This window comes from Amia ocellicauda, unplaced genomic scaffold (assembly GCF_036373705.1).
Source record: "Amia ocellicauda isolate fAmiCal2 unplaced genomic scaffold, fAmiCal2.hap1 HAP1_SCAFFOLD_108, whole genome shotgun sequence".
NCBI lineage: Eukaryota > Metazoa > Chordata > Actinopteri > Amiiformes > Amiidae > Amia > Amia ocellicauda.
The window spans coordinates 197,452-221,686 of record NW_027102673.1 but is presented as its reverse complement, the minus strand read 5'-3'; the positions used below and the strand labels follow the sequence as shown (position 1 = coordinate 221,686).

The 24,235-nt window shown below is 42.9% G+C and overlaps 8 non-coding genes across 8 annotated transcripts; all 8 read right to left on the bottom strand.

The window, feature by feature from the left end:
• Positions 1 to 1,377: 1,377 nt before the first annotated feature.
• trnak-uuu (transfer RNA lysine (anticodon UUU)) lies at positions 1,378 to 1,450 on the bottom strand. The gene has a single exon. It is a non-coding gene; the product is annotated as a tRNA-Lys (tRNA).
• Positions 1,451 to 1,685: 235 nt separating this feature from the next.
• trnay-gua (transfer RNA tyrosine (anticodon GUA)) lies at positions 1,686 to 1,774 on the bottom strand. The gene is given in 2 exon segments: positions 1,686 to 1,721; positions 1,738 to 1,774. It is a non-coding gene; the product is annotated as a tRNA-Tyr (tRNA).
• A 3,384-nt stretch (positions 1,775 to 5,158) lies between these two features.
• trnay-gua (transfer RNA tyrosine (anticodon GUA)) lies at positions 5,159 to 5,247 on the bottom strand. The gene is given in 2 exon segments: positions 5,159 to 5,194; positions 5,211 to 5,247. It is a non-coding gene; the product is annotated as a tRNA-Tyr (tRNA).
• A 3,252-nt stretch (positions 5,248 to 8,499) lies between these two features.
• Positions 8,500 to 8,572, bottom strand: trnak-cuu (transfer RNA lysine (anticodon CUU)). The gene has a single exon. It is a non-coding gene; the product is annotated as a tRNA-Lys (tRNA).
• A 219-nt stretch (positions 8,573 to 8,791) lies between these two features.
• trnay-gua (transfer RNA tyrosine (anticodon GUA)) lies at positions 8,792 to 8,880 on the bottom strand. Its single transcript is given in 2 exon segments — positions 8,792 to 8,827; positions 8,844 to 8,880. It is a non-coding gene; the product is annotated as a tRNA-Tyr (tRNA).
• Positions 8,881 to 12,412: 3,532 nt separating this feature from the next.
• Positions 12,413 to 12,501, bottom strand: trnas-gga (transfer RNA serine (anticodon GGA)). The gene is given in 2 exon segments: positions 12,413 to 12,448; positions 12,465 to 12,501. It is a non-coding gene; the product is annotated as a tRNA-Ser (tRNA).
• Positions 12,502 to 18,480: 5,979 nt separating this feature from the next.
• trnak-uuu (transfer RNA lysine (anticodon UUU)) lies at positions 18,481 to 18,553 on the bottom strand. Its single transcript has one exon. It is a non-coding gene; the product is annotated as a tRNA-Lys (tRNA).
• Positions 18,554 to 18,788: 235 nt separating this feature from the next.
• trnay-gua (transfer RNA tyrosine (anticodon GUA)) lies at positions 18,789 to 18,877 on the bottom strand. The gene is given in 2 exon segments: positions 18,789 to 18,824; positions 18,841 to 18,877. It is a non-coding gene; the product is annotated as a tRNA-Tyr (tRNA).
• Positions 18,878 to 24,235: the final 5,358 nt, after the last annotated feature.

Here is a 24,235-nt window from a genome sequence, read left to right as displayed (position 1 = left end):
GCGCCGGTTCCCATTGTCCTTGCGGGCATCTGGTGCTTGCGTCGCGGGCGGTTTCTCACACCGTGGGTATCTCTCCCTCTCGCGCCCGTGCTCGGTGGTGTCGAGTCCTCTCGCACTCCTGCGTCACAGCGGATCTCTCGACCCCGTTCGGCGCAAGCGAATTTTCCCTCCGTTTTTGTTCTTTCCACTGCTAGCGCTGCCTCTGTGAAGGCGGATGGTGCTTGTGAGAAGTCAACAGCGTGTCCACCGAAAAGGGTGTCTGACTCCTGGTTTTGGATCCGGAAGGGTTGATAACAGACCGAAACGGTTACAATATGATACTGCTTAGATTAATTGTGAATATGTATTGTGATCGTGCTCGGCTCAGGTGTGCGTTCAGTCCGCACACAAAACATTTCGGTCGCGAAACGTCTAATCAAATCGAATAAAATGGCGGGGATAGCATGTTTGATCCGTGTGCTATTGTTTTTCAACAATTGTAATGCCCTTTGTAACGTTTAACCACTTCGTTACATACAGCTTGTTATAGGATATTTTGAACTGAACCTATTTTGCTGTGAATTTATATTTACTGCGAATAGTTTATTGTGGCTGGTCTTGGTCTGTCTGCACTAAATAAATGATTTGTATCAAGGGATTATTTAGTTTGTCTGTGTACTTTTTTACCTAACCACTAAAGGCCACTCCTTGCACTTCACACATTTGCCCTTTTAATTACTCCCTTACTGACATACATTAACATGCAATGTGCGTGTGATAATAGTTTTAGCAGCCTGTTGCCATTCAGCTGAGACAATAACTAGTAAATCCTTTTATTTATTTTTTCATGTTGGTGCGCCGCGAAGGTTTTTGGTCTCAGCAAAGTGTGCCGTGGCATTACAACGCTTGGGAACCACTGGCTTGGCTTGTTGGGCATCCAGGTATGCACTGAGATTACGATCGGCACGATGATTGTCGTTCTCAGGAGAATTGTGTTTCTTTGCTGATCACGTTCTCTGTCGCTTTTTACACAGTTCTTACAAGTGGCACATTGGGGATGAGGAGCAGAGCATGCTGACACGCATAGCTGTGGACTTCTGCATGGCATGGGGCCACAGGTCATTCCAAGTATTTCAAGACGCCTGCAAATGTGTGGACACGTTGTGTTGGCCCAACCCTCACAGATTGTGCCAAGTCAAGTAGAGATGCATGTTGTGCTGTTCTAAAGTGACACGTCGTCAACGGCAAAAACATCTCTCAGAGTTCCTGGCTTGACTTGCCTCTGGAAGACAACAGGCTGGATATTTGCCGAAAGAAGCAAAGAGGACTAGACACCTCGCCTAGACGCAACTGCAGATTTCATTGTCATTTTACCATCATGGCCCTCGGTCAACAAGGCACCCAAACAGGGACTTGAACCCTGGACCCTCGGATTAAAAGTCTGATGCTCTACCGGCTGAACTACCCGGGCTTCAGTGAGGTGCTTCACAATGTGTTGGCTTCATGATATTTCCAGACCGCTTTCTGGACGGTTTAGAAAACTGGGCTCAGGGTGAAAAGGGTCACATGCATATGAGATGTGTGGGCAATGCGAGTTCTCCACAACAAATCCGAATTTCCGGGGTTTTTTCCTTGTCCTCATGCAATTCCAATGGCTTGACATTTGGGAGCTCGTCCAAAACCGATGTCAAACCATAATCACGCCTTTCTTCGAGCCGGAATTGAACCAGCGACCTAAGGAAGCCCGCTGCCTGAAACCTACAGTCCTCCACTCTACCAACTGAGCTATCAAAGGGAAGCTTCTCACCGTCTTCCTCTGGAAGTCTCTGTGGCCGTGCAAAGCCAAGAAGCACCGTGGCTTGGCTCAGTGGTTTTCAACCCGTGTACCGTGAGTACTACCCAATTGTGTCGTGAGATTTTTATCCCCTGAAAAATATTATGTCATTTTGTTTGGTCAACTTCATAAATCTTGTATCAAATCAAACTTATTCAAATGTGTGAAAATATTACATTTATACATCACCTGTAGAAAGCGTTTCATAACTGAAATGTTGTGTTTGACGGACTGAACGCACACCTACACTGAGTTGCAGTGCTATCAGTTGTATCGTAAGGTACACTTATAAATTTCAATTTAAGAAGTGAATTTATAGTATCACCTTATCACGAATCCTGGAATCTTGTAGAACTCAATTTCTGTAATAATTGGACACAGACACCAATTCCAAAGATATAAATTGTTAAATTTATTCAAAACCAAAGACTAAATGTAGCACTACACTAATTATACAAAAGGGAAAAGCTAATTAAAATTCAACTCTAGATCAACAAATCAAAGACAAATCACTTCCGTGACCAAATCAAAGACCATGGGATCGCATATGATAACACACAAATCGTTAAACAAAAAAGGTTATAAACACATTAACTACAATACCGGTTAGTAAGACGAAGGTGAGTCTCTCGTTAGTATTGTTAGTCAGACATTAAATAACTACGCAGGTTAGTATTTATGTCAGGTAACTTCTCGTGATATATATATCAGTCTCATTTACGTTTAGGTGCCGAGAAAGATCCTATCATTACTTGTTACCACAATTTCCCTTAACTGATTATTATTCAATGATCAAGGATAGGCAGGGCCACCAATAATCTAACGTCTATTGACTTGTGTCAATTTCAGACTAAACAGTTAAACAGGAATGAGAAGATATTTCTCGGGGTTGACAGATTTTATTTCTAAAATTATCAACAAAACAGTTTAATGCATCACACATTTATATTTAAGAAAACTAAATGATATTACACATTCAAGAGTTATGAATCACAGAATAACATTTCTAATTGATTTCTCAAATGTCATGAATCATGAACTCCAAACTGTTAAACTTATCTGAACTTCGTCGCAGAGAGGCCTCTCTGTCTTCGGGCTCAGATCACAGCACACGGCACATGGTCCGTGTGGTTTGGAACAAAGGCAGTGCGGTTCGGCTTTGTCCAAGAACTTCCACTCAGTCGATGCACCTGGAAGTTGGGGTTTCGCGAAATTAGAGTCTTTTCCAAACAGATTTTCCACTGGTTTGAAGGCTCCAAGGTTGTGCACAAAATCTTCTTTGTAAGCAGGGTTCCACCGTAGTTACTTGAAGACAAAGTCTTTGAGGAAAGCAGGGCCCTGTTCGTTCCAAGGGTCAAGTTTCTTAAGACTCAAATAGCTATTTAAATGACTGAACACTTTCATATACATTCGACTTACTCAATTGTCCAGCTGTAAAACTCCACTGATCAGGTGGGCACAGGCGGGCATGCGCAGTCTGTAAAGTTCTTTATTTAATAAAGTCCTTTAAAAGAATTCTTCGTACGGCTCAATCTCCTTCTCCCAGTTTAACTCTTCTGTTGCTGGCAAAGACTTGGTTGGTTTCTGGTTCCGGTTCGGGCAACAGAGCTACAGGTTGAGCTGTGGCAGCGAGTTACTGGTTCAGGTGAGAGAGAAAGAGAGAGAGAGAGAGAGAGAGAGAGAGAGAGAGACTGTGCACTGTTCCTTATAGTCTGTCAGATCAATAGGTGATTGGTTCTTGAGTTCTTGAGATTGGATTTCGGTTTCAGCCCCCAGTGTCCTAATGGAGGGGGGCTTGATTTATGACTGATGTCAATCCATGCCATCTTTTGGAAATGCCGGTTGGCCCGGGTTCGTAGCTCTATGTCGGGATTTCGGCTCTCGTCCACTTCAAAGAGTTTTTATCACCTACAGGCCCCTTTCTCCAGACATCAAATAGCAGGTTTCAACCTATTTGGCCTCTTCTCGGTGCCATCCTCCCCAAAACTGTCACTTTGTCTCATTTGGCTTTGGTTTCCCCCCTCTGTGTTGAATAATCGGGCTCTAAATAGCCCCGGCGTTTCTCCTGCAGTTCTTCGTTCTTTCCACTGCTAGTGCTGCCTTTGTGAAGGCAGATGGTGCTTGTGAGAAGTCAACAGCGTGTCCACCGAAAAGGGTGTCTGACTCCTGGTTTTGGATCCGGAAGGGTTGATAACAGACCGAAACGGTTACAATATGATACTGCTTAGATTAACTGTGGATATGTATTGTGATCGTGCTCGGCTCAGGTGTGCATTCAGTCTGCACACAAAACATTTCGGTCGCGAAACGTCTAATCAAATCGAATAAAACGGCGGGGATAGCATGTTTGATCCGTGTGCTATTGTTTTTCAACAATTGTAATGCCCTTTGTAACGTTTAACCACTTCGTTAAATACAGCTTGTTATAGGATATTGTGAACTGAACCTATTTTGCTGTGAATTTATATTTACTGCGAATAGTTTATTGTGGCTGGTCTTGGTCTGTCTGCACTAAATAAATGATTTGTATCAAGGGATTATTTAGTTTGTCTGTGTACTATTTTACCTAACCACTAAGGGCCACTCCTTGCACTTCACACATTTGCCCTTTTAATTACTCCCTTACTGACATACTTTAACATGCAATGTGCATGTGATAATAGTTTTAGCAGCCTGTTGCCATTCAGGTGAGACAATACCTAGTAAATCCTTTTTTTTTTTTTTCATGTTGGTGCGCCGCGAAGGTTTTTGGTCTCAGCAAAGTGTGCCGTGGCATTACAACGCTTGGGAACCACTGGCTTGGCTTGTTGGGCATCCAGGTATGCACTGAGATTACGATCGGCACGATGATTGTCGTTCTCAGGAGAATTGTGTTTCTTTGCTGATCACGTTCTCTGTCGCTTTTTACACAGTTCTTACAAGTGGCACATTGGGGATGAGGAGCAGAGCATGCTGACACGCATAGCTGTGGACTTCTGCATGGCATGGGGCCACAGGTCATTCCAAGTATTTCAAGACGCCTGCAAATGTGTGGACACGTTGTGTTGGCCCAACCCTCACAGATTGTGCCAAGTCAAGTAGAGATGCATGTTGTGCTGTTCTAAAGTGACACGTCGTCAACGGCAAAAACATCTCTAAGAGTTCCTGGCTTGACTTGCCTCTGGAAGACAACACTTGCCCAGGCTGGATATTGAAAAGGGTCACATGCATATGAGATGTTTGGCCAATGCGAGTTTTCCACAGCAAATCCGAATTTCCGGTGTTTTCTCCTTGTCCTCATGCAATTCCAATGGCTTGACATTTGGGAGCTCGTCAAAAAACCGATGTCAAACCATAATCACGCCTTCCTTCGAGCAGGAATTGAACCAGCGACCTAAGGATGCCCGCTGCCTGAAACCTACAGTCCTCCACTCTACCAACTGAGCTATCAAAGGGAAGCTTCTCACTGTCTTCCCCTGGCAGTCTCAGTGGCCGTGCAACGCCAAGAAGCACCGTGGCTTTGCTCAGTGGTTTTCAACCCGTGTGCCGTGAGGACTACCCAATTGTGTCGTGAGATTTTTATCCCCTGAAAAATATTATGTCATTTTGTTTGGTCAACTTCATAAATCTTGTATCAAATCAAACTTATTCAAATGTGTGAAAATATTACATTTATACATCACCTGTAGAAAGCGTTTCATAACTGAAATTTTGTGTTTGCCGGACTGAACGCACACCTACACTGAGTTGCAGTGCTATCAGTTGTATCGTAAGGTACACTTATAAATTTCAATTTAAGAAGTGAATTTATAGTATCACCTTATCACGAATCCTGGAATCTTGTAGAACTCAATTTCTGTAATAATTGGACACAGACACCAATTCCAACGATATAAATTGTTAAATTTATTCAAAACCAAAGACTAAATGTAGCACTACACTAATTATACAAAAGGGAAAAGCTAATTAAAATTCAACTCTAGATCAACAAATCAAAGACAAATCACTTCCGTGACCAAATCAAAGACCATGGGATCGCATATGATAACACACAAATCGTTAAACAAAAAAGGTTATAAACACATTAACTACAATACCGGTTAGTAAGACGAAGGTGAGTCTCTCGTTAGTATTGTTAGTCAGACATTAAATAACTACGCAGGTTAGTATTTATGTCAGGTAACTTCTCGTTATATATATATCAGTCTCATTTACGTTTAGGTGCCGAGAAAGATCCTATCATTACTTGTTACCACAATTTCCCTTAACTGATTATTATTCAATGATCAAGGATAGGCAGGGCCACCAATAATCTAACGTCTATTGACTTGTGTCAATTTCAGACTAAACAGTTAAACAGGAATGAGAAGATATTTCTCGGGGTTGACAGATTTTATTTCTAAAATTATCAACAAAACAGTTTAATGCAACACACATTTATATTTAAGAAAACTAAATGATATTACACATTCTAGAGTTATGAATCACAGAATAACATTTCTAATTGATTTCTCAAATGTCATGAATCATGAACTCCAAACTGTTAAACTTATCTGAACTTCGTCGCAGAGAGGCCTCTCTGTCTTCGGGCTCAGATCACAGCACACGGCACATGGTCCGTGTGGTTTGGAACAAAGGCAGTGCGGTTCGGCTTTGTCCGAGAACTTCCACTCAGTCGATGCACCTGGAAGTTGGGGTTTCGCGAAATTAGAGTCTTTTCCAAACAGATTTTCCACTGGTTTGAAGGCTCCAAGGTTGTGCACAAAATCTTCTTTGTAAGCAGGGTTCCACCGTAGTTACTTGAAGACAAAGTCTTTGAGGAAAGCAGGGCCCTGTTCGTTCCAAGGGTCAAGTTTCTTAAGACTCAAATAGCTATTTAAATGACTGAACACTTTCATATACATTCGACTTACTCAATTGTCCAGCTGTAAAACTCCACTGATCAGGTGGGCACAGGCGGGCATGCGCAGTCTGTAAAGTTCTTTATTTAATAAAGTCCTTTAAAAGAATTCTTCGTACGGCTCAATCTCCTTCTCCCAGTTTAACTCTTCTGTTGCCGGCAAAGACTTGGTTGGTTTCTGGTTCCGGTTTGGGCAACAGAGCTACAGGTTGAGCTGTGGCAGCAAGTTACTGGTTCAGGTGAGAGAGAAAGAGAGAGAGAGAGAGAGAGAGAGAGAGAGACTGTGCACTGTTCCTTATAGTCTGTCAGATCAATAGGTGATTGGTTCTTGAGTTCTTGAGATTGGATTTCGGTTTCAGCCCCCAGTGTCCTAATGGAGGGGGGCTTGATTTATGACTGATGTCAATCCATGCCATCTTTTGGAAATGCCGGTTGGCCCGGGTTCGTAGCTCTATGTCGGGATTTCGGCTCTCGTCCACTTCAAAGAGTTTTTATCACCTACAGGCCCCTTTCTCCAGACATCTCATAGCAGGATTCAACCTATTTGGCCTCTTCTCGGTGCCATCCTCCCCAAAACTGTCACTTTGATGCAAACCAGTTCCAAGCTGATGAGCAAAGGAAATCTGATAACTTTGGGGGTGGAGAGGTCTTCTTTAGATCAGTGCTTCAGCTCAGAGCCCGAATGCTCTTATCAAAATACACCCAACATAATGCTACACAGTGGAACTGCAAGGCAATTGATTAAAGGGACATGTGGTGAATTCCTTTTTATCTTTATACTGTTGTTGGATGTCTCCTGTTCCTCTAAGTCTCATTTGGCCCTGGTTTTCCCCCTCTGTGTTGAATAATCGGGCTCTAAATAGCCCCGGCGTTTCTCCTGCAGTTCTTCGTTCTTTCCACTGCTAGCGCTGCCTTTGTGCAGCTTGTTATAGGATATTGTGAACTGAACCTATTTTGCTGTGAATTTATATTTACTGCGAATAGTTTATTGTGGCTGGTCTTGGTCTGTCTGCACTAAATAAATGATTTGTATCAAGGGATTATTTAGTTTGTCTGTGTACTTTTTTACCTAACCACTAAGTGCCACTCCTTGCACTTCACACATTTGCCCTTTTAATTACTCCCTTACTGACATACTTTAACATGCAATGTGCGTGTGATAATAGTTTTAGCAGCCTGTTGCCATTCAGGTGAGACAATACCTAGTAAATCCTTTTTTTTTTTTTTCATGTTGGTGCGCCGCGAAGGTTTTTGGTCTCAGCAAAGTGTGCCGTGGCATTACAACGCTTGGGAACCACTGGCTTGGCTTGTTGGGCATCCAGGTATGCACTGAGATTACGATCGGCACGATGATTGTCGTTCTCAGGAGAATTGTGTTTCTTTGCTGATCACGTTCTCTGTCGCTTTTTACACAGTTCTTACAAGTGGCACATTGGGGATGAGGAGCAGAGCATGCTGACACGCATAGCTGTGGACTTCTGCATGGCATGGGGCCACAGGTCATTCCAAGTATTTCAAGACGCCTGCAAATGTGTGGACACGTTGTGTTGGCCCAACCCTCACAGATTGTGCCAAGTCAAGTAGAGATGCATGTTGTGCTGTTCTAAAGTGACACGTCGTCAACGGCAAAAACATCTCTCAGAGTTCCTGGCTTGACTTGCCTCTGGAAGACAACACTTGCCCAGGCTGCATATTTGCCGAAAGAAGCAAAGAGGACTAGACACCTTGCCTAGACGCAACTGCATATTTCATTGTCACCTGGAAGGCCATCCAGGCTTTTCACCATCATGGCCCTCGGTCAACAAGGCGCCCGAACAGAGACTCGAACCCTGGACCCTCAGATTAAGAGTCTGATGCTCTACCGGCTGAGCTACCCGGGCTTCAGTGAAGTGCTTCATGATTGTTCCAGACCGCTTTCTGGCCGGTTTAGAAAACTGGGCTCAGGGTGAAAAGGGTCACATGCATATGAGATGTTTGGGCAATGCGAGTTCTCCACAGCAAATCCAAATTTCCGGTGTTTTCTCCTTGTCCTCATGCAATTCCAATGGCTTGACATTTGGGAGCTCGTCCAAAACCGATGTCAAACCATAATCACGCCTTCCTTCGAGCCGGAATTGAACCAGCGACCTAAGGATGCCCGCTGCCTGAAACCTACAGTCCTCCGCTATACCAACTGAGCTATCGAAGGGAAGCTTCTCAACGTCTTCCCCTGGCAGTCTCAGTGGCCGTGCAAAGCCAAGAAGCACCGTGGCTTGGCTCAGTGGTTTTCAACCCGTGTGCCGTGAGGACTACCCAATTGTGTCGTGAGATTTTTATCCCCTGAAAAATATTATGTCATTTTGTTTGGTCAACTTCATAAATCTTGTATCAAATCAAACTTATTCAAATGTGTGAAAATATTACATTTATACATCACCTGTAGAAAGCGTTTCATAACTGAAATGTTGTGTTTGCCGGACTGAACGCACACCTACACTGAGTTGCAGTGCTATCAGTTGTATCGTAAGGTACACTTATAAATTTCAATTTAAGAAGTGAATTTATAGTATCACCTTATCACGAATCCTGGAATCTTGTAGAACTCAATTTCTGTAATAATTGGACACAGACACCAATTCCAAAGATATAAATTGTTAAATTTATTCAAAACCAAAGACTAAATGTAGCACTACACTAATTATACAAAAGGGAAAAGCTAATTAAAATTCAACTCTAGATCAACAAATCAAAGACAAATCACTTCCGTGACCAAATCAAAGACCATGGGATCGCATATGATAACACACAAATCGTTAAACAAAAAAGGTTATAAACACATTAACTACAATACCGGTTAGTAAGACGAAGGTGAGTCTCTCGTTAGTATTGTTAGTCAGACATTAAATAACTACGCAGGTTAGTATTTATGTCAGGTAACTTCTCGTTATATATATATCAGTCTCATTTACGTTTAGGTGCCGAGAAAGATCCTATCATTACTTGTTACCACAATTTCCCTTAACTGATTATTATTCAATGATCAAGGATAGGCAGGGCCACCAATAATCTAACGTCTATTGACTTGTGTCAATTTCAGACTAAACAGTTAAACAGTAATGAGAAGATATTTCTCGGGGTTGACAGATTTTATTTCTAAAATTATCAACAAAACAGTTTAATGCAACACACATTTATATTTAAGAAAACTAAATGATATTACACATTCTAGAGTTTTGAATCACAGAATAACATTTCTAATTGATTTCTCAAATGTCATGAATCATGAACTCCAAACTGTTAAACTTATCTGAACTTCGTCGCAGAGAGGCCTCTCTGTCTTCGGGCTCAGATCACAGCACACGGCACATGGTCCGTGTGGTTTGGAACAAAGGCAGTGCGGTTCGGCTTTGTCCGAGAACTTCCACTCAGTCGATGCACCTGGAAATTGGGGTTTCGCGAAATTAGAGTCTTTTCCAAACAGATTTTCCACTGGTTTGAAGGCTCCAAGGTTGTGCACAAAATCTTCTTTGTAAGCAGGGTTCCACCGTAGTTACTTGAAGACAAAGTCTTTGAGGAAAGCAGGGCCCTGTTCGTTCCAAGGGTCAAGTTTCTTAAGACTCAAATAGCTATTTAAATGACTGAACACTTTCATATACATTCGACTTACTCAATTGTCCAGCTGTAAAACTCCACTGATCAGGTGGGCACAGGCGGGCATGCGCAGTCTGTAAAGTTCTTTATTTAATAAAGTCCTTTAATAGAATTCTTCGTACGGCTCAATCTCCTTCTCCCAGTTTAACTCTTCTGTTGCCGGCAAAGACTTGGTTGGTTTCTGGTTCCGGTTCGGGCAACAGAGCTACAGGTTGAGCTGTGGCAGCGAGTTACAGGTTCAGGTGAGAGAGAAAGAGAGAGAGAGAGAGAGAGAGACTGTGCACTGTTCCTTATAGTCTGTCAGATCAATAGGTGATTGGTTCTTGAGTTCTTGAGATTGGATTTCGGTTTCAGCCCCCAGTGTCCTAATGGAGGGGGGCTTGATTTATGACTGATGTCAATCCATGCCATCTTTTGGACATGCCGGTTGGCCCGGGTTCGTAGCTCTATGTCGGGATTTCGGCTCTCGTCCACTTCAAAGAGTTTTTATCACCTACAGGCCCCTTTCTCCAGACATCTCATAGCAGGATTCAACCTATTTGGCCTCTTCTCGGTGCCATCCTCCCCAAAACTGTCACTTTGATGCAAACCAGTTCCAAGCTGATGAGCAAAGGAAATCTGATAACTTTGGGGGTGGAGAGGTCTTCTTTAGATCAGTGCTTCAGCTCAGAGCCCGAATGCTCTTATCAAAATACACCCAACATAACGCTACACAGTGGAACTGCAAGGCAATTGATTAAAGGGACATGTGGTGAATTCCTTTTTATCTTTATACTGTTGTTGGATGTCTCCTGTTCCTCTAAGTCTCATTTGGCCTTGGTTTTCCCCCTCTGTGTTGAATAATCGGGCTCTAAATAGCCCCGGCGTTTCTCCTGCAGTTCTTCGTTCTTTCCACTGCTAGCGCTGCCTTTGTGCAGCTTGTTATAGGATATTGTGAACTGAACCTATTTTGCTGTGAATTTATATTTACTGCGAATAGTTTATTGTGGCTGGTCTTGGTCTGTCTGCACTAAATAAATGATTTGTATCAAGGGATTATTTAGTTTGTCTGTGTACTTTTTTACTTAACCACTAAGGGCCACTCCTTGCACTTCACACATTTGCCCTTTTAATTACTCCCTTACTGACATACTTTAACATGCAATGTGCGTGTGATAATAGTTTTAGCAGCCTGTTGCCATTCAGGTGAGACAATACCTAGTAAATCCTTTTTTTTTTTTTTCATGTTGGTGCGCCGCGAAGGTTTTTGGTCTCAGCAAAGTGTGCCGTGGCATTACAACGCTTGGGAACCACTGGCTTGGCTTGTTGGGCATCCAGGTATGCACTGAGATTACGATCGGCACGATGATTGTCGTTCTCAGGAGAATTGTGTTTCTTTGCTGATCACGTTCTCTGTCGCTTTTTACACAGTTCTTACAAGTGGCACATTGGGGATGAGGAGCAGAGCATGCTGACACGCATAGCTGTGGACTTCTGCATGGCATGGGGCCACAGGTCATTCCAAGTATTTCAAGACGCCTGCAAATGTGTGGACACGTTGTGTTGGCCCAACCCTCACAGATTGTGCCAAGTCAAGTAGAGATGCATGTTGTGCTGTTCTAAAGTGACACGTCGTCAACGGCAAAAACATCTCTCAGAGTTCCTGGCTTGACTTGCCCAGGCTGGATATTTGCCGAAAGAAGCAAAGAGGACTAGACACCTTGCCTAGACGCAACTGCATATTTCATTGTCACCTGGAAGGCCATCCAGGCTTTTCACCATCATGGCCCTCAGTCAACAAGGCACCCGAACAGGGACTCAAACCCTGGACCCTCAGATTAAAAGTCTGATGCCCTCCTGGCTGAGCTACCCGAGCTTCAGTGAAGTGCTTCACAATGTGTTGGCTTCATGATTGTTCCAGACCGCTTTCTGGCCGGTTTAGAAAACTGGGCTCAGGGTGAAAAGGGTCACATGCATATGAGATGTTTGGGCAATGCGAGTTCTCCACAGCAAATCCAAATTTCCGGTGTTTTCTCCTTGTCCTCATGCAATTCCAATGGCTTGACATTTGGGAGCTCGTCCAAAACCGATGTCAAACCATAATCACGCCTTCCTTCGAGCCGGAATTGAACCAGCGACCTAAGGATGCCCGCAGCCTGAAACCTCCAGTCCTCCGCTCCACCAGCTGAGCTATCAAAGGGAAGCTTCTCACCGTCTTCCCCTGGCAGTCTCAGTGGCCGTGCAAAGCCAAGAAGCACCGTGGCTTGGCTCAGTGGTTTTCAACCCGTGTGCCGTGAGGACTACCCAATTGTGTCGTGAGATTTTTATCCCCTGAAAAATATTATGTCATTTTGTTTGGTCAACTTCATAAATCTTGTATCAAATCAAACTTATTCAAATGTGTGAAAATATTACATTTATACATCACCTGTAGAAAGCGTTTCATAACTGAAATGTTGTGTTTGCCGGACTGAACGCACACCTACACTGAGTTGCAGTGCTATCAGTTGTATCGTAAGGTACACTTAAAAATTTCAATTTAAGAAGTGAATTTATAGTATCACCTTATCACGAATCCTGGAATCTTGTAGAACTCAATTTCTGTAATAATTGGACACAGACACCAATTCCAAAGATATAAATTGTTAAATTTATTCAAAAACAAAGACTAAATGTAGCACTACACTAATTATACAAAAGGGAAAAGCTAATCAAAATTCAACTCTAGATCAACAAATCAAAGACAAATCACTTCCGTGACCAAATCAAAGACCATGGGATCGCATATGATTACACACAAATCGTTAAACAAAAAAGGTTATAAACACATTAACTACAATACCGGTTAGTAAGACGAAGGTGAGTCTCTCGTTAGTATTGTTAGTCAGACATTAAATAACTACGCAGGTTAGTATTTATGTCAGGTAACTTCTCGTTATATATATATCTGTCTCATTTACGTTTAGGTGCCGAGAAAGATCCTATCGTTACTTGTTACCACAATTTCCCTTAACTGATTATTATTCAATGATCAAGGATAGGCAGGGCCACCAATAATCTAACGTCTATTGACTTGTGTCAATTTCAGACTAAACAGTTAAACAGGAATGAGAAGATATTTCTCGGGGTTGACAGATTTTATTTCTAAAATTATCAACAAAACAGTTTAATGCAACACACATTTATATTTAAGAAAACGAAATGATATTACACATTCTAGAGTTTTGAATCACAGAATAACATTTCTAATTGATTTCTCAAATGTCATGAATCATGAACTCCAAACTGTTAAACTTATCTGAACTTCGTCGCAGAGAGGCCTCTCTGTCTTCGGGCTCAGATCACAGCACACGGCACATGGTCCGTGTGGTTTGGAACAAAGGCAGTGCGGTTCGGCTTTGTCCAAGAACTTCCACTCAGTCGATGCACCTGGAAATTGGGGTTTCGCGAAATTAGAGTCTTTTCCAAACAGATTTTCCACTGGTTTGAAGGCTCCAAGGTTGTGCACAAAATCTTCTTTGTAAGCAGGGTTCCACCGTAGTTACTTGAAGACAAAGTCTTTGAGGAAAGCAGAGCCCTGTTCGTTCCAAGGGTCAAGTTTCTTAAGACTCAAATAGCTATTTAAATGACTGAACACTTTCATATACATTCGAGTTACTCAATTGTCCAGCTGTAAAACTCCACTGATCAGGTGGGCACAGGCGGGCATGCGCAGTCTGTAAAGTTCTTTCTTTAATATAGTCCTTTAATAGAATTCTTCGTACGGCTCAATCTCCTTCTCCCAGTTTAACTCTTCTGTTGCCGGCAAAGACTTGGTTGGTTTCTGGTTCCGGTTCGGGCAACAGAGCTACAGGTTGAGCTGTGGCAGCGAGTTACTGGTTCAGGTGAGAGAGAAATAGAGCGAGAGAGAGAGAGAGAGAGAGAGAGAGAGAGAGAGAGAGAGAGAGAGAGACTGTGCACTGTTCCTTATAGTCTGTCAGATCAATAGGTGATTGGTTCTTGAGTTCTTGAGATTGGATTTCGGTTTCAGCCCCCAGTGTCCTAATGGAGGGGGGCTTGATTTATGACTGATGTCAATCCATGCCATCTTTTGGAAATGCCGGTTGGCCCGGGTTCGTAGCTCTATGTCGGGATTTCGGCTCTCGTCCACTTCAAAGAGTTTTTATCACCTACAGGCCCCTTTCTCCAGACATCTCATAGCAGGATTCAACCTATTTGGCCTCTTCTCGGTGCCATCCTCCCCAAAACTGTCACTTTGATGCAAACCAGTTCCAAGCTGATGAGCAAAGGAAATCTGATAACTTTGGGGGTGGAGAGGTCTTCTTTAGATCAGTGCTTCAGCTCAGAGCCCGAATGCTCTTATCAAAATAAACCCAACATAACGCTACACAGTGGAACTGCAAGGCAATTGATTAAAGGGACATGTGGTGAATTCCTTTTTATCTTTATACTGTTGTTGGATGTCTCCTGTTCCTCTAAGTCTCATTTGGCCTTGGTTTTCCCCCTCTGTGTTGAATAATCGGGCTCTAAATAGCCCCGGCGTTTCTCCTGCAGTTCTTCGTTCTTTCCACTGCTAGCGCTGCCTTTGTGCAGCTTGTTATAGGATATTGTGAACTGAACCTATTTTGCTGTGAATTTATATTTACTGCGAATAGTTTATTGTGGCTGGTCTTGGTCTGTCTGCACTAAATAAATGATTTGTATCAAGGGATTATTTAGTTTGTCTGTGTACTTTTTTACCTAACCACTAAGGTCCACTCCTTGCACTTCACACATTTGCCCTTTTAATTACTCCCTTACTGACATACTTTAACATGCAATGTGCGTGTGATAATAGTTTTAGCAGCCTGTTGCCATTCAGGTGAGACAATACCTAGTAAATCCTTTTTTTTTTTTTCATGTTGGTGCGCCGCGAAGGTTTTTGGTCTCAGCAAAGTGTGCCGTGGCATTACAACGCTTGGGAACCACTGGCTTGGCTTGTTGGGCATCCAGGTATGCACTGAGATTACGATCGGCACGATGATTGTCGTTCTCAGGAGAATTGTGTTTCTTTGCTGATCACGTTCTCTGTCGCTTTTTACACAGTTCTTACAAGTGGCACATTGGGGATGAAGAGCAGAGCATGCTGACACGCATAGCTGTGGACTTCTGCATGGCATGGGGCCACAGGTCATTCCAAGTATTTCAAGACGCCTGCAAATGTGTGGACACGTTGTGTTGGCCCAACCCTCACAGATTGTGCCAAGTCAAGTAGAGATGCATGTTGTGCTGTTCTAAAGTGACACGTCGTCAACAGCAAAAACATCTCTCAGAGTTCCTGGCTTGACTTGCCTCTGGAAGACAACACTTGCCCAGGCTGGATATTTGCCGAAAGAAGCAAAGAGGACTAGACACCTTGCCTAGACGCAACTGCATATTTCATTGTCACCTGGAAGGCCATCCAGGCTTTTCACCATCATGGCCCTCGGTCAACAAGGCGCCCGAACAGGGACTCGAACCCTGGACCCTCAGATTAAAAGTCTGATGCTCTAACACACAAATCGTTAAACAAAAAAGGTTATAAACACATTAACTACAATACCGGTTAGTAAGACGAAGGTGAGTCTCTCGTTAGTATTGTTAGTCAGACATTAAATAACTACGCAGGTTAGTATTTATGTCAGGTAACTTCTCGTTATATATATATCAGTCTCATTTACGTTTAGGTGCCGAGAAAGATCCTATCGTTACTTGTTACCACAATTTCCCTTAACTGATTATTATTCAATGATCATGGATAGGCAGGGACACCAATTATCTAACGTCTATTGACTTGTGTCAATTTCAGACTAAACAGTTAAACAGGAATGAGAAGATATTTCTCGGGGTTGACAGATTTTATTTCTAAAATTATCAACAAAACAGTTTAATGCAACACACATTTATATTTAAGAAAACTAAATGATATTACACATTCTAGAGTTATGAATCACAGAATAACATTTCTAATTGATTTCTCAAATGTCATGAATCATGAACTCCAAACTGTTAAACTTATCTGAACTTCGTCGCAGAGAGGCCTCTCTGTCTTCGGGCTCAGATCACAGCACACGGCACATGGTCCGTGTGGTTTGGAACAAAGGCAGTGCGGTTCGGCTTTGTCCAAGAACTTCCACTCAGTCGATGCAGCTGGAAGTTGGGGTTTCGCGAAATTAGAGTCTTTTCCAAACAGATTTTCCACTGGTTTGAAGGCTCCAAGGTTGTGCACAAAATCTTCTTTGTAAGCAGGGTTCCACCGTAGTTACTTGAAGACAAAGTCTTTGAGGAAAGCAGGGCCCTGTTCGTTCCAAGGGTCAAGTTTCTTAAGACTCAAATAGCTATTTAAATGACTGAACACTTTCATATACATTCGACTTACTCAATTGTCCAGCTGTAAAACTCCACTGATCAGGTGGGCACAGGCGGGCATGCGCAGTCTGTAAAGTTCTTTATTTAATAAAGTCCTTTAAAAGAATTCTTCGTACGGCTCAATCTCCTTCTCCCAGTTTAACTCTTCTGTTGCCGGCAAAGACTTGGTTGGTTTCTGGTTCCGGTTCAGGCAACAGAGCTACTGGTTGAACTGTGGCAGCGAGTTACTGGTTCAGGTGAGAGAGAAAGAGAGAGAGAGAGAAAGAGAGAGAGAGAGAGAGAGAGACTGTGCACTGTTCCTTATAGTCTGTCAGATCAATAGGTGATTGGTTCTTGAGTTCTTGAGATTGGATTTCGGTTTCAGCCCCCAGTGTCCTAATGGAGGGGGGCTTGATTTATGACTGATGTCAATCCATGCCATCTTTTGGAAATGCCGGTTGGCCCGGGTTCGTAGCTCTATGTCGGGATTTCGGCTCTCGTCCACTTCAAAGAGTTTTTATCACCTACAGGCCCCTTTCTCCAGACATCTCATAGCAGGATTCAACCTATTTGGCCTCTTCTCGGTGCCATCCTCCCCAAAACTGTCACTTTGATGCAAACCAGTTCCAAGCTGATGAGCAAAGGAAATCTGATAACTTTGGGGGTGGAGAGGTCTTCTTTAGATCAGTGCTTCAGCTCAGAGCCCAAATGCTCTTATCAAAATACACCCAACATAATGCTACACAGTGGAACTGCAAGGCAATTGATTAAAGGGACATGTGGTGAATTCCTTTTTATCTTTATACTGTTGTTGGATGTCTCCTGTTCCTCTAAGTCTCATTTGGCCTTGGTTTTCCCCCTCTGTGTTGAATAATCGGGCTCTAAATAGCCCCGGCGTTTCTCCTGCAGTTCTTCGTTCTTTCCACTGCTAGCGCTGCCTTTGTGCAGCTTGTTATAGGATATTGTGAACTGAACCTATTTTGCTGTGAATTTATATTTACTGCGAATAGTTTATTGTGGCTGGTCTTGGTCTGTCTGCACTAAATAAATGATATGTATCAAGGGATTATTTAGTTTGTCTGTGTACTTTTTTACTTAACCACTAAGGGCCACTCCTTGCACTTCACACATTTGCCCTTTTAATTACTCCCTTACTGACATACTTTAACATGCAATGTGCGTGTGATAATAGCTTTAGCAGCCTGTTGCCATTCAGGTGAGACAATACCTAGTAAATCCTTTTTTTTTTTTTTCATGTTGGTGCGCCGCGAAGGTTTTTGGTCTCAGCAAAGTGTGCCGTGGCATTACAACGCTTGGGAACCACTGGCTTGGCTTGTTGGGCATCCAGGTATGCACTGAGATTACGATCGGCACGATGATTGTCGTTCTCAGGAGAATTGTGTTTCTTTGCTGATCACGTTCTCTGTCGCTTTTTATACAGTTCTTACAAGTAGCACATTGGGGATGAGGAGCAGAGCATGCTGACACGCATAGCTGTGGACTTCTGCATGGCATGGGGCCACAGGTCATTCCAAGTATTTCAAGACGCCTGCAAATGTGTGGACACGTTGTGTTGGCCCAACCCTCACAGATTGTGCCAAATCAAGTAGAGATGCATGTTGTGCTGTTCTAAAGTGACACGTCGTCAACGGCAAAAACATCTCTCAGAGTTCCTGGCTTGACTTGCCCAGGCTGGATATTTGCCGAAAGAAGCAAAGAGGACTAGACACCTTGCATAGACGCAACTGCATATTTCATTGTCACCTGGAAGGCCATCCAAGCTTTTCACCATCATGGCCCTCGGTCAACAAGGCGCCCGAACAGGGACTCGAACCCTGGACCCTCAGATTAAAAGTCTGATGCTCTACCGGCTGAGCTACCCGGGCTTCAGTGAAGTGCTTCACAATGTGTTGGCTTCATGATTGTTCCAGACCGCTTTCTGGCCGGTTTAGAAAACTGGGCTCAGGGTGAAAAGGGTCACATGCATATGAGATGTTTGGGCAATGCGAGTTCTACACAGCAAATCCGAATTTCCGGTGTTTTCTCCTTGTCCTCATGCAATTCCAATGGCTTGACATTTGGGAGCTCGTCCAAAACCGATGTCAAGCCATAATCACGCCTTCCTTCGAGCCGGAATTGAACCAGCGACCTAAGGATGCCCGCTGTCTGAAACCTACAGTCCTCCGCTCTACCAACTGAGCTATCGAAGGGAAGCTTCTCACCGTCTTCCCCTGGCAGTCTCAGTGGCCGTGCAAAGCCAAGAAGCACCGTGGCTTGGCTCAGTGGTTTTCAACCCGTGTGCCGTGAGGACTACCCAATTGTGTCGTGAGATTTTTATCCCCTGAAAAATATTATGTCATTTTGTTTGGTCAACTTCATAAATCTTGTATCAAATCAAACTTATTCAAATGTGTGAAAATATTACATTTATACATCACCTGTAGAAAGCGTTTCATAACTGAAATGTTGTGTTTGCCGGACTGAACGCACACCTACACTGAGTTGCAGTGCTATCAGTTGTATCGTAAGGTACACTTATAAATTTCAATTTAAGAAGTGAATTTATAGTATCACCTTATCACGAATCCTGGAATCTTGTAGAACTCAATTTCTGTAATAATTGGACACAGACACCAATTCCAAAGATATAAATTGTTAAATTTATTCAAAAACAAAGACTAAATGTAGCACTACACTAATTATACAAAAGGGAAAAGCTAATTAAAATTCAACTCTAGATCAACAAATCAAAGACAAATCACTTCCGTGACCAAATCAAAGACCATGGGATCGCATATGATAACACACAAATCGTTAAACAAAAAAGGTTATAAACACATTAACTACAATACCGGTTAGTAAGACGAAGGTGAGTCTCTCGTTAGTATTGTTAGTCAGACATTAAATAACTACGCAGGTTAGTATTTATGTCAGGTAACTTCTCGTTATATATATATCAGTCTCATTTACGTTTAGGTGCCGAGAAAGATCCTATCGTTACTTGTTACCACAATTTCCCTTAACTGATTATTATTCAATGATCAAGGATAGGCAGGGCCACCAATAATCTAACGTCTATTGACTTGTGTCAATTTCAGACTAAACAGTTAAACAGGAATGAGAAGATATTTCTCGGGGTTGACAGATTTTATTTCTAAAATTATCAACAAAACAGTTTAATGCAACACACATTTATATTTAAGAAAACTAAATGATATTACACATTCTAGAGTTTTGAATCACAGAATAACATTTCTAATTGATTTCTCAAATGTCATGAATCATGAACTCCAAACTGTTAAACTTATCTGAACTTCGTCGCAGAGAGGCCTCTCTGTCTTCGGGCTCAGATCACAGCACACGGCACATGGTCCGTGTGGTTTGGAACAAAGGCAGTGCGGTTCGGCTTTGTCCAAGAACTTCCACTCAGTCGATGCACCTGGAAATTGGGGTTTCGCGAAATTAGAGTCTTTTCCAAACAGATTTTCCACTGGTTTGAAGGCTCCAAGGTTGTGCACAAAATCTTCTTTGTAAGCAGGGTTCCACCGTAGTTACTTGAAGACAAAGTCTTTGAGGAAAGCAGGGCCCTGTTCGTTCCAAGGGTCAAGTTTCTTAAGACTCAAATAGCTATTTAAATGACTGAACACTTTCATATACATTCGACTTACTCAATTGTCCAGCTGTAAAACTCCACTGATCAGGTGGGCACAGGCGGGCATGCGCAGTCTGTAAAGTTCTTTATTTAATAAAGTCCTTTAATAGAATTCTTCGTACGGCTCAATCTCCTTCTCCCAGTTTAACTCTTCTGTTGCCGGCAAAGACTTGGTTGGTTTCTGGTTCCGGTTCGGGCAACAGAGCTACAGGTTGAGCTGTGGCAGCGAGTTACTGGTTCAGGTGAGAGAGAAAGAGAGAGAGAGAGAGAGAGAGAGAGAGAGACTGTGCACTGTTCCTTATAGTCTGTCAGATCAATAGGTGATTGGTTCTTGAGTTCTTGAGATTGGATTTCGGTTTCAGCCCCCAGTGTCTTAATGGAGGGGGGCTTGATTTATGACTGATGTCAATCCATGCCATCTTTTGGAAGTGCCGGTTGGCCCGGGTTCGTAGCTCTATGTCGGGATTTCGGCTCTCGTCCACTTCAAAGAGTTTTTATCACCTACAGGCCCCTTTCTCCAGACATCTCATAGCAGGATTCAACCTATTTGGCCTCTTCTCGGTGCCATCCACCCCAAAACTGTCACTTTGATGCAAACCAGTTCCAAGCTGATGAGCAAAGGAAATCTGATAACTTTGGGGGTGGAGAGGTCTTCTTTAGATCAGTGCTTCAGCTCAGAGCCCAAATGCTCTTATCAAAATACACCCAACATAACGCTACACAGTGGAACTGCAAGGCAATTGATTAAAGGGACATGTGGTGAATTCCTTTTTATCTTTATACTGTTGTTGGATGTCTCCTGTTCATCTAAGTCTCATTTGGCCCTGGTTTTCCCCCTCTGTGTTGAATAATCGGGCTCTAAATAGCCCCGGCGTTTCTCCTGCAGTTCTTCGTTCTTTCCACTGCTAGCGCTGCCTTTGTGCAGCTTGTTATAGGATATTGTGAACTGAACCTATTTTGCTGTGAATTTATATTTACTGCGAATAGTTTATTGTGGCTGGTCTTGGTCTGTCTGCACTAAATAAATGATTTGTATCAAGGGATTATTTAGTTTGTCTGTGTACTTTTTTACCTAACCACTAAGGGCCACTCCTTGCACTTCACACATTTGCCCTTTTAATTACTCCCTTACTGACATACTTTAACATGCAATGTGCGTGTGATAATAGTTTTAGCAGCCTGTTGCCATTCAGGTGAGACAATACCTAGTAAATCCTTTTTTTTTTTTTTCATGTTGGTGCGCCGCAAAGGTTTTTGGTCTCAGCAAAGTGTTCCGTGGCATTACAACGCTTGGGAACCACTGGCTTGGCTTGTTGGGCATCCAGGTATGCACTGAGATTACGATCGGCACGATGATTGTCGTTCTCAGGAGAATTGTGTTTCTTTGCTGATCACGTTCTCTGTCGCTTTTTACACAGTTCTTACAAGTGGCACATTGGGGATGAAGAGCAGAGCATGCTGACACGCATAGCTGTGGACTTCTGCATGGCATGGGGCCACAGGTCATTCCAAGTATTTCAAGACGCCTGCAAATGTGTGGACACGTTGTGTTGGCCCAACCCTCACAGATTGTGCCAAGTCAAGTAGAGATGCATGTTGTGCTGTTCTAAAGTGACACGTCGTCAACGGCAAAAACATCTCTCAGAGTTCCTGGCTTGACTTGCCTCTGGAAGACAACACTTGCCCAGGCTGGATATTTGCCGAAAGAAGCAAAGAGGACTAGACACCTTGCCTAGACGCAACTGCATATTTCATTGTCACCTGGAAGGCCATCCAGGCTTTTCACCATCATGGCCCTCGGTCAACAATGCGCCCGAACAGGGACTCGAACCCTGGACCCTCAGATTAAAAGTCTGATGCTCTAACACACAAATCGTTAAACAAAAAAGGTTATAAACACATTAACTACAATACCGGTTAGTAAGACGAAGGTGAGTCTCTCGTTAGTATTGTTAGTCAGACATTAAATAACTACGCAGGTTAGTATTTATGTCAGGTAACTTCTCGTTATATATATATCAGTCTCATTTACGTTTAGGTGCCGAGAAAGATCCTATCATTACTTGTTACCACAATTTCCCTTAACTGATTATTATTCAATGATCAAGGATAGGCAGGGCCACCAATAATCTAACGTCTATTGACTTGTGTCAATTTCAGACTAAACAGTTAAACAGGAATGAGAAGATATTTCTCGGGGTTGACAGATTTTATTTCTAAAATTATCAACAAAACAGTTTAATGCAACACACATTTATATTTAAGAAAACGAAATGATATTACACATTCTAGAGTTTTGAATCACAGAATAACATTTCTAATTGATTTCTCAAATGTCATGAATCATGAACTCCAAACTGTTAAACTTATCTGAACTTCGTCACAGAGAGGCCTCTCTGTCTTCGGGCTCAGATCACAGCACACGGCATATGGTCCGTGTGGTTTGGAACAAAGGCAGTGCGGTTCGGCTTTGTCCAAGAACTTCCACTCAGTCGATGCACCTGGAAATTGGGGTTTCGCGAAATTAGAGTCTTTTCCAACAGATTTTCCACTGGTTTGAAGGCTCCAAGGTTGTGCACAAAATCTTCTTTGTAAGCAGGGTTCCACCGTAGTTACTTGAAGACAAAGTCTTTGAGGAAAGCAGGGCCCTGTTCGTTCCAAGGGTCAAGTTTCTTAAGACTCAAATAGCTATTTAAATGACTGAACACTTTCATATACATTCGACTTACTCAATTGTCCAGCTGTAAAACTCCACTGATCAGGTGGGCACAGGCGGGCATGCGCAGTCTGTAAAGTTCTTTCTTTAATATAGTCCTTTAATAGAATTCTTCGTACGGCTCAATCTACTTCTCCCAGTTTAACTCTTCTGTTGCCGGCAAAGACTTGGTTGGTTTCTGGTTCCGGTTCGGGCAACAGAGCTACAGGTTGAGCTGTGGCAGCGAGTTACTGGTTCAGGTGAGAGAGAAAGAGAGAGAGAGAGAGAGAGACTGTGCACTGTTTCTTATAGTCTGTCAGATCAATAGGTGATTGGTTCTTGAGTTCTTGAGATTGGATTTCGGTTTCAGCCCCCAGTGTCCTAATGGAGGGGGGCTTGATTTATGACTGATGTCAATCCATGCCATCATTTGGAAATGCCGGTTGGCCCGGGTTCGTAGCTCTATGTCGGGATTTCGGCTCTCGTCCACTTCAAAGAGTTTTTATCACCTACAGGCCCCTTTCTCCAGACATCTCATAGCAGGATTCAACCTATTTGGCCTCTTCTCGGTGCCATCCTCCCCAAAACTGTCACTTTGATGCAAACCAGTTCCAAGCTGATGAGCAAAGGAAATCTGATAACTTTGGGGGTGGAGAGGTCTTCTTTAGATCAGTGCTTCAGCTCAGAGCCCAAATGCTCTTATCAAAATACACCCAACATAACGCTACACAGTGGAACTGCAAGGCAATTGATTAAAGGGACATGTGGTGAATTCCTTTTCATCTTTATACTGTTGTTGGATGTCTCCTGTTCCTCTAAGTCTCATTTGGCTTTGGTTTCCCCCCTCTGTGTTGAATAATCGGGCTCTAAATAGCCCCGGCGTTTCTTCTGCAGTTCTTCGTTCTTTCCACTGCTAGCGCTGCCTTTGTGAAGGCAGATGGTGCTTGTGAGAAGTCAACAGCATGTCCACCGAAAAGGGTGTCTGACTCCTGGTTTTGGATCCGGAAGGGTTGATAACAGACCGAAATGGTTACAATATGATACTGCTTAGATTAACTGTGGATATGTATTGTGATCGTGCTCGGCTCAGGTGTGCGTTCAGTCTGCACACAAAACATTTCGGTCGCGAAACGTCTAATCAAATCGAATAAAATGGCGGGGATAGCATGTTTGATCCGTGTGCTATTGTTTTTCAACAATTGTAATGCCCTTTGTAACGTT